Genomic DNA, 12,033 nt, shown 5'->3' on the forward strand with positions numbered 1-12,033 from the left:
TCCCAACCCAGGGATAAAACCTGCACTGTAGGTGGATTCTTTACCACTGTGCCATCTGGGAAGCCCATTATTTGGATCGTGGCTAATATTCATTTAATATCCAGTGTCCTTTGCATGGAATGTTCCTGACTCTCCCTTCTGGTATTTATCTGTGGCTCAAACAGCCACACAGGGAGTGTCAAGTACAACTCTGTAACCTTGGTGACCTTCTTTTTGGGTTTTATCCAGAGATAAACTCAGCACGGTGCCTCTGCTCGAGGGATGGGGTGAGGTTAGGGGTAAGGCAATGAGGAATCATGCCAGATCCTGTCGGGATTACAACTGGGAGCATGCCTTAGCCATGCCAGAGCCACTGCAGACACCTCTTGTCATTGCACTCTTTGGGACTGAGTTGCTTCTGTGTGCCAGGCTGGCCTCATTGGTATCCCAAAGAGAGCACATGAGTATTTTCATTGTGTCCTGCTAGACTATGCCATCTAGTAGGATTGGTGGTTTTGGAATGAAATATTTCCCTGGTAGCTCAGATGGTAGAGAATCTGCCTGCAATGCAGGAGATCCAAGTTCCATCCCTGGGTCAGGAAAATGCCTTGGAGAAGGAAATGGCTACCCACTCCAGTATTCTTGCCTGGAGAATTCCATGGACAGAGGAGCCTGATGGGGGTCGCAAGGAATCAGACATGATTGAGCGACTAACACTTTCACTTTTCGTTGCTTTAGAACAAAGGACAACACATTAGCTAGTTCAGACCACTCAGGATAGGAAAGAAGTCCTGCTGAAAAGAGGGAAATCTCCCAGCAGTGAAATGGCACATGCTTCATTATCGAGGGATGGAGAAAGAAGATAAGTGTAACGTTTCTATCTCCTGCCCACATCAACTGAGGTGATGGAAGATGTGACTGTCCACGAGAATTAAGGGTAAGTGGATGGAAAGAGAGGCCTGGGTCTGGAATGAGGGAACCTCAGGTAATGCAGTTGCATCACAGAGAAGAGTTCAATTATTTTTATGCACCTGATTAAGATTTGACTTGGGGGTATCATTGCAAGGTGGTGATCTGGAAATGAACTGAATGTATGTGAACCAAACTGTACAACTTAGATCGATACAGAAAGAACATTCTTTTATTTGAAAATATTTTGATACCAATTAAATAGAAAATCCTCTTCTCACACCTAAAGAAGGAATAAAAAGGAAGCCTAAGGGCTTGCAGCCCTGAGCTCTAGTAGTTGGTGCCTTAATTTGTTTCACTCTTTGAAATTAGAAGTTAGATCCACAAACGGGTGTCATGGATGAGCTCAAGAAGCTCCAAGGCCATCCAATCTGTCCTGCCACTAGTACCACCTAGCGGCCGCCAAGAAGATGTGTAAGCATCTTTCTAAAAGTTGCTGTAAAAAAGCGACAAAAACCTACGTCCACAGACCTCATGGTTAAGAACAAATTGAAAATGTGCAAGAATTCAGAATAAATTGTCAAGGGTTCTTCTGCTCCCTCTCCCAACCCCACTGCTCATCCTTATTAATAGTAACTTGCCTTTACTATGTATTTCCTCCAACTCTGACCTCTCTCTTTCTCCTTGTTTCTCTCTCTCTCTCCCAATCTACCTACCTGCCCTTAATTTTTAAAAACAGAAATGAAATCAAACTAAATATTATGGAGTGATTTTACCACTTACCAGATATCTTTTTATTGAGTAAGTTGATTTACCATGCTGTGTTAATTTCTGCTGTACAGCAAAGTGATTCAGTCGTACATATACATACATTCTTTTTAAACATTCTTTTCCATTAGGCCTTAGCTCAGGATATTGAATGTAGTTTCCTGTGCTATATGGTAGAACCTTGTTGTTTGACTTAACAGATACCTTTAAACTTATTCCATAGCACAGCAGACTGTCACCAAACGGCCCAGACATGACAATTTGCTCACAAGCTCCAGTGTGAGGCTGGCTGAAAGAGTTATGTGGGCATTGAAACTGCCTTCCCTCGGATGAGGTTCTAGACTCCAGCTGGCCATTTTCACATCTCTTCTGCCGAATCTATATGGACCTCATTTCCTTAAAGGTAGAGCTACAGCCCCTCTGCCTCTCCACCGTGTGGTCTAAGCTCTCTCTGTATTCTCACTGACCCTTAACTCCTCCTTCAGAGACCTCTCTGCCCCTACATGCTATTGTCTCAGTTTGGCCTCCTCATCTCTCCCAATGTGGATGCTTCTCTACTCCTCTCCCTGCACCAAACAGGGAGCTCACTCTATACCACACATACCATCCTGTTACTTTATGCTTCAAATATCCCCCCGGCTCCCATTTCTTTAGAGGAAAGCCAAAGCTGCTCAGCGTCTATGCAAAGCTCCTCATGGTCAGATCTAGGTCTCTTTCCTCCTCCACTATCCCCTGTGTTCCAGCTGCCCAGAATCCCTTCTTACAGAGTGGATCATATGCCTTCACCTGCCCATACCCTGTCATACCTTCTCTATGCCTCAAATGTGCTTTCTCTCATCCTCCTGAAGGGCTTCTTCTCATTGGTCAAGATGCAGCTCAAATACCATCTACGAAGCTGCCTTCCGACTCTTGCAGGCTCCTCCTCTCTCCTTGTGTGTTTTATATCACTTTCTAGCATAGCATTTTTAATTGTAATTACCTGGCAATGAGCAACTCGAACATCTATTGTAGTACTCTTTTCATTTTCTGTCCTACAGAGTAGCTGGCACATGAATGTTTGTTGAAAGAAGAATTGTACATTAAAGAGAAGGGCTACCATCAAAAGACCTTAGGGCAATGGTTTCTAAACTTTCAGATAAGGATCACAAAGGTGCTTTTTTAAAGCTGAAGTATAGTTGACTTACAATGCTGTTTAATTTCTGTACACTTTGCTATACAGCAAGGTGATTCATTTATTATATATATATATATATATATATGCATTCTTTTTAAAATATTCTTTTCCACTATAGTTTATCATAGGATACTGAATATAATCCTCTGTACTATGTGGTAGGACCTTGTTGTTTATCCATTCTATATACAAAAGCTTACATCTGCTAACCTCAACCTCCCACTCCATCCTGCCCCAACCCCCTCCTTCTTGGTAAACACCATGCAGATACTTTGGATCTCCTCCCAGAGAGTCCACCTAATTTGGCAGGTGTGAAAAGGTAGACTTCAGGAATCTACGTTTTAACAAGCATCTGAGATCATTCCAACGACCTATGAGAGGCCAACCCCCAGAATGCAAAGCAAATAATCTGAAAAAAAGAAACAGCAAAGAATCTTTGTTCCTGGAGATGGCATACATTGGAGAATGTGCTTATGCCCATAGGAGTTCCCTTGATGCAGTGGTTGTTGGTACTCCTGAGAATAAATGGATATCAGTATAAGCTGGAGAAAGCCACAGTGCAGTGAATTCCCTGAAGACTCTCAAGAAGCATCAGGCTCTATGCACAAGGGCTGGACTGTTTCTCTTTCAGAACAATTGTCGTCAACTCCCATCTGTTTGTTTTGTTCCAAGAGTCACTATTTAGCCAGACCCAAGCTGTTTTCATTAATATGTTGCATTTGTGAAAAGCTTCCCTTTGGATGTTCTCCAAGCATTTTAGCGGCTTTCAGCCTGTCTTCCCTTATTCCCTCAGGGAGGAACAAGTACAAGTTCACGCCAACTCATTGGAGAGGCATTGCTCAAGAGCAACTCCTGGGGCACCAGATGCAGGCGGGAGGGAGAGAGTGGGAGAGCTCCCAGCCCCCTCCCTCTGTTCTATCTCCTTTCCCCACCCACCCTGCCAAATGCTCCCTGGTGTGTTCAGCAGGTGGCTCCCACCCCTGCCTTCAAGTCTGCTCAGGCAATTTCCCTCCTGAGATAAATGAGCTCTGAAAAGAGTCCCAGGTTCTAGACAATGTGGAACTGCCAAGGACCACCTTGGCCAAAGCAAAAAGCCAAGACTGCAAACCCCTTGCAGAGACAAGAAGTGGACACGAATTAGGCACCTGTGTGGAGGCGGGTCTTTCAGCAGCAGATGTTCAGTGGGGGCAGAGCTCCAGGTCTCCCAGAGTCCGTTCCTGCAACCTCAGCTGTGTGGATTTGCCTAGACTAACCTTGACTTCTCATTCCTGTGACTTTCCTTCTGGTGAAAGTCTTCTCAGCTCTACAGACTGATTTCCTCAGATTCACTGAAGCTAACCCAGTTGAACTAACCCAGTTTCTGATTTAGGTACTTCTCTGACCCATATTTGCTAGATTCTGCCTTCTCAGGGATAGCCTCCTTGGCTTGCCTGATCTTTAGTCTCAGGATGCCAGCCTCGATGAAGACACACAGAGGATCAGTAGCTCATCTGTGAAAAACATTGAACTCTTCTCTGATGGTTTATGAGAAACATTTCACTGTCAGTTTTCCGTAAGGATTTATATAAATGAAGCAAAGAGGAGAGGACTGCCCTGATAGCCACCCATTGGAAGTCTGTTCAGTGCACTGCCCTCTGGAATTTTATTCCGATGCTTTGTAGAGACGGTTTGACCGTGACAGCTTGATTTCTAATCTCCTGGGCCTTTTTGTATCAGTGTGTTCAGGTTTTTAAAAAGTAAACATACAGTAAAACTAATGTGTTTTAGTAGAACTAATCTGTTTATGTGTGTGTGCATGTGTCTTGCATACAGTTCTATGAGTTTTAACACCTTTATAGACTCATGCAAGTATCACCGCTAACAAGCTACAGAACAATTCCGTCACCCAAGAAACTCCCTTTGAATATCCAAGGTTTATTTTAAAGCCTTAATCACATTAAAAAAAAAAAAAAAAAAACAAACCAGGAAGTGGTTAATAAGCTCCATAGAAAAGCTAAAGAAGATAACCTGTGTGCAATATTTGAAGGGAATTGTCATCCCTTCATCCAAGGTTAGATTACTTCTATAGGATGAGGACAAATTCTCATGATCTCAAGTTCTAAGTGGGTTCTTAGGCTGTCTTCCGAGGCAAGTTGGCTCAGTTATTCCCTCCTACTCAGACGAGCAAGAGCTACTTAGCTCAGGAAAAACATTCTTGTAATGGGAACTTGATGATTTAAAGTTACACCCATCATACCTGTTCTTCTGAGTATAACTCACATGACTCTGAAATCATTAGGCTAGAGTCATGAGACTTCTGAAAATGAACTGTCAGTGTTATCATATTTATTCAATTTCAAGGTGTAATCCTCTAGATTTGGGGGGATATCCAGCACACTTATATACCGATACACTCTTACTCCATGACAAAATACAAGCATAAAGAACAAACTGTCAGAAAATCAAGATTCCAACCAGGCTTTGAGCTTAAGAAAAAAATTTTGGTATTATAGAATCTCTCTCTCTCTCTCTGTGTATGTATATATATATATGTCTTTTGGTAAGAGAAAGTGACTGATAAAGCCAAAGGAAAAAACCCAGCTATTTCAGCTTTGAGAAATTCACAATGCTTCTTTGCAATTTTTCTGAACATTCAACAATATTCTTGTCAAGTAATTTTAACATTTTAAATTCTTCTTCAAGCAAGGAGTGAGGTTGCCACTAACAGCATCTTCAACAGAAAGAGAGAGTAGCTGGCCAGGGCTCTGCAGATGTTGTAGCCAAGGAAAGCCTGGACTATGTTGTGATAATAAACAAGCAGTTAATCTCAGTAGTGTTTTGCAATAGTTTCTCATTCTTCCCCCTCCAAAAAGAGAGATTGATACAGCATAGAAAGATGCATGGATAGATAGATAGAATGGATAGATAGATAAGTGATAAAGTAATCATAGCAAAATGTTAATTACAAAGTCCAGGTGATGGGTATGTGGATTTTTGCTGTCTTTGTTGTCCAGGTCTTTCCATTTTCTGTTTCAACTTTTTCACAATAAAAGTTTAGGGAGAACAGTTTATTTCTCATTTATGCTCCATGTCCAATAAAGGTTGGCTAGGGCTCTGCTCTGTGTCTTCTCACATCAGGATGCAGGATGATGGACCATCTTGAAAGTGGCCAGTTGCCATGGCGAAGGAAAGAGAGCTCTGCTGGATATTGTGCAGACAGTTGGCTATTTCAGCCTGGAGGTGACTCATGTCATTTCTGCTCATTGACCTGAGCTCCTCTCACATGCCCCTACCCCCGTCATGAGAGTGCAATCCTGTCACATGCCTAGAGAGCAAAGAGCTATAAACACGTGGTGGGCAGCACAAAATGACGACCCTGACATAAATAGACTCTTTCCAAGAACCACGCACCTTAATCCTGTCATCATTAATGATACTAACATGAAAAGACATATTCACTTTAAGAAATGTGGGACAGAAAACTCAGATGCTTTTCCTTTCTCATCCACTTGCCTACTTTCAGTCTCCTTTAAAGGGAGCAGAACTAATCTGTTAAAGGCTAGTAAATCCCAAACTTCTTGCCTTTTTTTTTTTTTTTTTTTCTCAGCCAGTCAGCCAGCCAGCTAGCTCTTTCTAGAATCTCATTGCTTTTTTATTGAGTCAGCTCATTTTCACCGAGTTAGTCAGAATACATGGAAGTCATCCAGGGAACTTCAGAAAAGCAGGAGTTAGATGGGAGCTGGTGACAGTTTTCAGAAATGGGGTCATCAAAGAAAGCATTTGAATAAAGATGATTTCAGAAAAATTCTGGACTCAACATTTTAGAGGAGTCAGGAAAGACTTGATTGCTGAGATGACATTTAAGTTGGCACTCGAAGGCATCTGCTAGGTAGAAAATGGAGCAGGGCATTCCAAGCAGAGGGTACAGGCTGTGTGGTGCCAAGGAAACTGAACCAGCTCTGACTATCTGAAGGAGAATCAAAGATCTACATGGCCAGAGGCTGCAGTGCTTGTCAGGATTACTGTTCTAGCACGAGACTGGGGTAAAAAATATTGTCATATTTTTCACTTGTCAGTAAATAAAATACCATACTTTTATTTGGTATTAATACCAAATAAATACCATATTTGCTAAGAAAATATTTGAACTGTGGTGTTGAAGAAGACTCTTGAGAGTCCCTTGGACTGCAAGGAAATCCAACCAGTCCATTCTAAAGGAGATCAGTTCTGGGTGTTCTTTGGAAGGGCTGATGCTAAAGCTGAAACTCCAGTACTTTGGCCACCTCATGTGAAGAGTTGACTCATTGGAAAAGACTCTGATGCTGGGAGGGATTGGGGGCAAGAGGAGAAGGGGACGATAGAGGATGAGATGGCTGGATGGCATCACTGACTCGATGGACGTGAGTCTGAGTGAACTCCGGGAGTTGATGATGGACAATGAAGCCTGGCGTGCTGTGATTCATGGGGTCGCAAAGAGTCGGACATGACTGAGCGACTGAACTGAACTGAACTGAACTTAATGCTCTAACAGTAGTTCCTGTGACTTCCAAGAGTAAAGTTTCTCTCCAAGTAATCTGTTTCTAGAGAACTGTAGGTTTCTAACTAAATACAGAGTTTCTAGGAATGGAATACTTCTATTTATTGACAATAATTTAGAGTCATCTATATCAGATCAGATCAGTCACTCAGTCGTGTCCAACTCTTTGCGATCCCATGAATCGCAGCACGCCAGGCCTCCCTGTCCATCACCAACTCCCAGAGTTCACTCAGACTCACGTCCATCGAGTCAGTGATGCCATCCAGCCATCTCATCCTCTGTCGTCCCCTTCTCCTCTTGCCCCCAATCCCTCCCAGCATCAGAGTCTTTTCCAATGAGTCAACTCTTCGCATGAGGTGGCCAAAGTACTGGAGTTTCAGCTTTAGCATCATTCCTTCCAAAGAAATCCCAGGGCTGATCTCCTTCAGAATGGACTGGTTGGATCTCCTTGCAGTCCAAGGGACTCTCAAGAGTCTTCTCCAACACCACAGTTTAAAAGCACCAATTCTTCAGCGCTCAGCCGTCTTCACAGTCCAACTCTCACATCCATACATGACCACAGGAAAAACCATAGCTTTGACTAGACGGACCTTTGTTGGAAAAGTAATGTCTCTGCTTTTGAATATGCTATCTAGAGTTCATCAATCCACAGTACTTTTTTGAGGGAAAGGCATTGACCTAGTAGACTGCAAATAAAGGAAGGCAAAACCACCAGTTAAAAAAAGTAAACACTGCAGGAATGTGGGCACATGATGAAGTCATTTTAAATACAATGTGTCAGGAGGAAGGTGTTTTGCATGGGACATATTATTTAATCCTAACACACTTCGGAAAGTGGATAGTAATATCACCATTTCACAAATGAGAAACTGAGGAACAAATAGTTTCTTATAAAATCATCTGTTTAAGCTTGAGCATTATTTTTCAACATCTGAGACATTATTTTTTCCCTATAAAACAGAGATTTGACATGTGCTGCCTACCTCACAGAGCTGTTGGGAGGATTGAAAGAAATAACAAACAAAACTTTTGACATCAATCTTGACCTTTCTCTGGTGTTAAGTTTTCTGATTCAGTCCTGATGTTTACATAATATTAAGAACTGGCTCTTTGTAAAAGAGATTCTATGAAGCCTGTTGGTGGAGAAAGTCTTTCCCTAATATATCTGAAAATATACTGATTCAAACTATTTGTTTTTAAATAATTAAAAATATTGTCTTTACATGCATTCTTCTCCTTTTCCTTCTTCTACTTCTCCTTTTCCTCCTCTGCTCCTTTCCCTCACCTTCCTCTTCTCCTTCTTCTTCCTCCTCTTCTTCCTCTTCCCCTTCTCTTTCTTCCTCTTCTTCTCCTTCTTCTTTCTCTCCTTCTTCTTCATGTTTTATATAAAATCAAAGCACAAACTTTGACCATTACCCATGCATGGAGTATCTTTTTAAACCCTTCAGTTTTTTCTTTGCATTGTAATGGTTTTAGTTGAAAATGTATTTTTTCCCCTGTCTTTTAAAATAACATCTCATGGACAGAGGAGTCTCGCAGGCTACAGTCCATGGGTCGCAAAGAGTTGAACATGACTGGGCTCAAACACACCAAGTAATAATGTTATGTGTCCGTCACAGTTAATTTTATATGCATTAACTTGCTTAATCTTCACAACAACTCTTTCTTTAAGGTAAATACTGTTATTATCTCCATTTTCCAACTGAGAAAATGGAAGCAAAGAGATAGTAAGTGACTTGCCTAAGATCATACAGTTAATAAGAGGCTGAGTCAGGTTATGAATTGAGGCATCTTGGCTCCAGATTGAACTCTTAAAACACTGGGTCATAATGTAACATTTCTGAAGATAATGGATCACCTTCTTAAATAAATCAGAGTTATGATTATATATATCAATTTTTATTGATATCCACAGAAACTGTTGTTTAATTCAGAATTATGTCCCTATCTATTATGCTTTTTGACTTACCTTCTTTCAATATTTTTTCTCTTTGTCCTCTGTTAAAAAATTATTTTCAGTATATAAACCTACAAATTGCCATCTTTCCTCTAGTTATTCTGCTCCCAATTTTCTAAGAGCCAGAGACCAGGTCAACCTATAAGTTAGAACTGTCTTTAAAATATGAGTCATAAGGTCTTGAGAGAAGACCTAAGCCTTTAGTGATTGGACTTTGTGACATCTGTGATAGAGATCTTCACTTTGGGGCATGTTTTCTGTTCTCAACTGGGATTCTGGATGGTTTAGATGGCTGGATAAGTGACTTCTCAATAAGCAAGGTGTCACAAAATAGAAATTCAAGGCATTTCTACTCTTCCACCTGTTCCAAAGTGTTTCAGTCATCATGGTAATTGGAAGGATGGCCTAGTTCCTCAAGCTTCTGGGTAGCCATCCGATGCTTAGAAGTAGAGAGACATGGCTACAACTTGTATAAAAATAGCCCTTCCAGATAGTCGAGGGACAAAGTTACAACTCAGCAGCTTGATATAGCTGAGCACTTGAATTTAGGAGTAGGAGGCGAGCTATGCCGAGAAGTAGCCAGAGAGACTGGGCTTGAGTCCAATCATAAGTAGAACAGGAGATGCCAAGAGAGATCACTTAACGTGGCAGATTAGCTGTTAAGATTTCCTGTTTACTTCATCTTCATCCCCTCCTCACCTCCCTTGATTCAACCTTACCTCCTAGCCTCAAGGGAAACACACACACACACACACACACACACACGCACACACACACACTTAAACAAAATAAGGGGTACAAAGTAATGGTATAAACCATGAATTTTAATGTGTGTTAGAATTCCACTAGCCAGCTCATTTTAGTCACAAGCAGAATAAAGGTGAACACTGAAACCCACCCAACATGTCTCTAGGACTCGGACCCCACAGCTTCTGGGTCGGAGTTCATCTTCTTTCTCTTTGGTGGGAGGGTGTGTTCAGTGATATGGGCCATATTTCCCCCAGCCCTACCTTAAGTCATTCCAAACTCAAAACTGGAAGCCTCTAGTTAAAAAAAAAAAAAAAAAAAAACATGGAAAATGACCAAAGTCACGATACTGCTTCTACCTCTCAAAACAAATACTAAGGCTCTGATGAATGGGTCACTAGCTTGTTTCCCAAATGAGAATACTGACTCAGCAAATGTTTCAACAGGCTAAGATATGTGGTTTTCACATTTACTCCACCTTCTAGTAACTCTGCATTTCCCCTGGATATTCTGGAAGAAAACTTAAGCCTCTGCCTGTAGTAAATCTATTACTTTAAATATCTCAATGTTTGAAGTCAAGTGTTAACTTTTAAAACACAGTAATTAGGAATGGATTAATGCTAACATGTAGCAGCAGTTGTAATAGACACTGCCATTTTTGAAAAACAAGAGAATTGAGAAGCATACTCTTCTCTTAATACCACTCACGATTAGCCCAAGTTCAAGGCATTACTGGGCCCTGCTGGCAGTCCAGCCTCATTGCAGGTAAGTAACATACAGGTGCAGAGGTTCTGCGGCCAGTCTTCCAAATTCATTTCTACAACAGTCCCAGGCTTCCCTGATAGCTCAGTTGGTAAAGAATCTACCTGCAATGCAGGAGACCCCGGTTCAATTCCTGGGTTGGGAAGATCCCCTGGAGAAGGCATAGGCTACCCATTCCAGTATTCTTGGGCTTCCCTTGTGGCTCAGCTGGTAAAGAATCTGCCTGCAATGTAAGAGACCTGGGTTCAGTCACTGGGTTGGGAAGATCCCCTGGAGACAGGAAAGGCTCCCCACTCCAGTATTCTGGCCTGGAGGATTCCATGGACTGCATGGAGTCGGACACGACTGAGTGAATTTCACTTTCACTTTTCATTCTTACAGGTTCACAGGCAGCAAGAAACAAATCCCCAACTAACTTTTTCCAACCCAGTAGGATTTGTGCTTCCCAAGTGAACATTACATATTGTTACCAAGTGGTAAGTTACTTTTCTTTTCTCCCTCATCTATATGCAAATATATTTATATATATTAAAAAAAAATTTTTGGCCACACTGCATGGCATGTGGGATCCTAGTTCCCCAACCTGGGATCAAACCCAAGCCCTCCTACATTAGAAGCACAGAGTCTTAACCACTGGACAGTCAGGGAAGTTCCATTAAGTCACTTTTCAAGAGAATGGTTCTTTGCCTTTTAGAGATTTATCCTCAACCTGCATGGAATATTGGCTTTGTGCCAGGTGTCTTACAGTGTTTGGGAGCAGGCAAGGAGGCCTCTACCTTGATGGACACGCACAGTTACAGAGCCACATCCTCAAACAGCTCAGCTACATGGCTGGCTGATGGGGGACTGGTCACCCTGGAAGAAGGAATGGAGAGAAGGGGAGGGACATTTTTTGATTGTTCACCAAGAACTCAAGCCTGCATTTGCTTTGTTGGAGCCAGGTGGAGTATTCCCTGTGTGAGGGTCAGAATTGATCAATGAGTAAGTGTGCTAATTCTACTCCAGGTATATCCCCCTGGCCTTGCAACATAGGTGGAGATCTTGTAACAGAGAAAAATAAACTTGACTTCATATTGGATCTATTCCTTTAGCTCTAATCTTTGTGTTCTGTTGCCTGTGCTTTGTCATGCTGGCTCTGTACCTTTTGTAAAAGAATGTGGCCTACCATCTGAAATACACAGGAAAGCCCATTCTCAAGGCTCTGACCTTTAAAAGTGTACC

At 41.9% G+C, this 12,033-nt stretch overlaps 1 protein-coding gene and 1 long non-coding RNA gene across 7 annotated transcripts in view; one reads left to right on the forward strand and one right to left on the reverse strand.

Moving 5' to 3' along the window:
* Positions 1 to 12,033, reverse strand: part of PPP3R1 (protein phosphatase 3 regulatory subunit B, alpha) — a 123,648-nt gene that overhangs the window by 87,338 nt on the left and 24,277 nt on the right. The window lies entirely within an intron of this gene.
* The window catches only part of LOC102407521, a 37,005-nt gene that overhangs the window by 24,757 nt on the left and 215 nt on the right, over positions 1 to 12,033 (forward strand). For 2 of the 4 annotated variants that reach the window (XR_329236.3, XR_003102327.2), the window contains exons 2-4: positions 718 to 916; positions 11,194 to 11,288; positions 11,507 to 11,679. This is a non-coding gene — a long non-coding RNA (uncharacterized LOC102407521). Of the gene's footprint in view, positions 1 to 717; positions 917 to 11,193; positions 11,289 to 11,506; positions 11,680 to 12,033 lie in introns of those variants that run through there. The other 2 variants (XR_006543454.1, XR_006543455.1) reach the window with 1 other exon arrangement.

The sequence above is a fragment of the Bubalus bubalis genome, chromosome 12 (genome assembly GCF_019923935.1).
Source record: "Bubalus bubalis isolate 160015118507 breed Murrah chromosome 12, NDDB_SH_1, whole genome shotgun sequence".
NCBI classification, from domain to species: Eukaryota; Metazoa; Chordata; class Mammalia; order Artiodactyla; family Bovidae; genus Bubalus; species Bubalus bubalis.